The sequence below is a fragment of the Pristis pectinata genome, chromosome 6, assembly GCF_009764475.1.
Source record: "Pristis pectinata isolate sPriPec2 chromosome 6, sPriPec2.1.pri, whole genome shotgun sequence".
Taxonomy (NCBI): domain Eukaryota; kingdom Metazoa; phylum Chordata; class Chondrichthyes; order Rhinopristiformes; family Pristidae; genus Pristis; species Pristis pectinata.
In genome coordinates, this window is record NC_067410.1 from 2,884,487 (window position 1) to 2,886,052 (window position 1,566).

The window sequence follows — 1,566 nt, forward strand, 5'->3', positions numbered from 1 at the left end:
AGAGGAAGTCGCTCGGAAATCATTCACTGTTCTGGTGAAAGTATCAAGAGTCTGTTTGGCTTAACAGGTAGATTGGATGCTGCTTCTCTGATGCTATGTGCCTGTGGTGCAGTTTTTCATTGCACCTGTGTACACATGTACTTGTGGATATGACAACAAACTTGACTTTGAATGCTAAATTCAACCCGTCTCTCGTGTTTCTCCGCCCAGTCCCCCTCCCAAATCCCATTCCCACCTCCAGTTTATATAATGTCTTACTGGATCAAATTAACTGCAGCTAACTGCCCCTTCTATCTCTTGTAAACTGACACTGAATTAAAAGAGACTGGAAATCTGGAGTAACACACAAGGGAGCTGGAGGAACTCAGCAGGTCAGGCAGCATCTGTGGAGGGAAATGGACAGGTTGACATTTCGGGTCGAGACCCTTTCCAAAGATGTTGCCTGACCCACCCCGGATTAAATGGAGTTTTCCATCTCTCTCTCAGGCAGCGGTGACTGGTATACCGTCCAGCTGTTCCCACACAAGCCAAGCCACCATTTTGGCTGCAGACATCTCATTGGATCTTCTGCTGGTCCGGAAGCAGTCAGTCATGATTGTGGGAACAGTGCCAGTCAGAACCCTGGCTGATTTTTAAATCGTCTCTCAGGGTGACAGAAACCGGTTCCATCAACGTTCCCACTGCTCAATGCCAAACACGACTAAGGAGTGGGACCCGTGTGAAAGAGAGTCTCCGTCTGGCACTGCGAGGGCCAGACTGGGATGTGGCTTCTCGTCTGACGGAAACCACTGGGAGACCAGCCAGGCACACTGGTGTCGGGGCTGGGTTCCCACATCGACCTCACGAGTCAGCCACACCAACGCTCTGAAAACTGGATCAGGCATGCAAGGCTGGGCAAGCTCTTGACTGCAACAACGCCGATCCTCTGCCCGGGACAGCCTCAGTCAGAGAACATCAACGACAGAGAGGGTTAGACTCTCAGTGTGAAGGGAATCCAGAGATTGGTGCAGGAAAATGACCCCCAGGTAAAAGCTCGGCTGTGCCTGTACTGAACAGAGGTGAAGGCCTGCTCCTCTTAGGGAAAAAAATATCAATTTTTCCTGGGAGAAATTCTGGCTGCAAGTTTTTAATTTAAAGGAAAATCCTGGTGGGTGCCCATGGCAAGGCCCAGATGTGCTAGCCACTCCCAGCAGCCCTTGCAGAGAGCTGCCATCAGTCCAGGCTGCAGCCGGCGAGGGGACGAGCTGAGGAACCAACAGGCCTGTTGGAATTTGCTTCCCCCCCCCCCCCCCCCCCCCCCCCAGTGAGGATCCTGGGCACAGTGTTGGGGAAGCTGGCTTTGAACTGCACTGGGAACTGGGTGCCTGTAACTCCTTCAACCAGGGTCATGAGATAACATTCAGCAGCTAGATCACTGGCTGATTTATCCTCTCCCTGTTGCTCTAGCCTTCTCCCATTCACTGTCAATAAGCATGACTGTCCTCTTGTGTCCTCTGCTCCCTCCAATCTCCCCCCTTGTGTACAATGAATACAGAACCTATTTCACAAAGATTACAGCCACCAGTA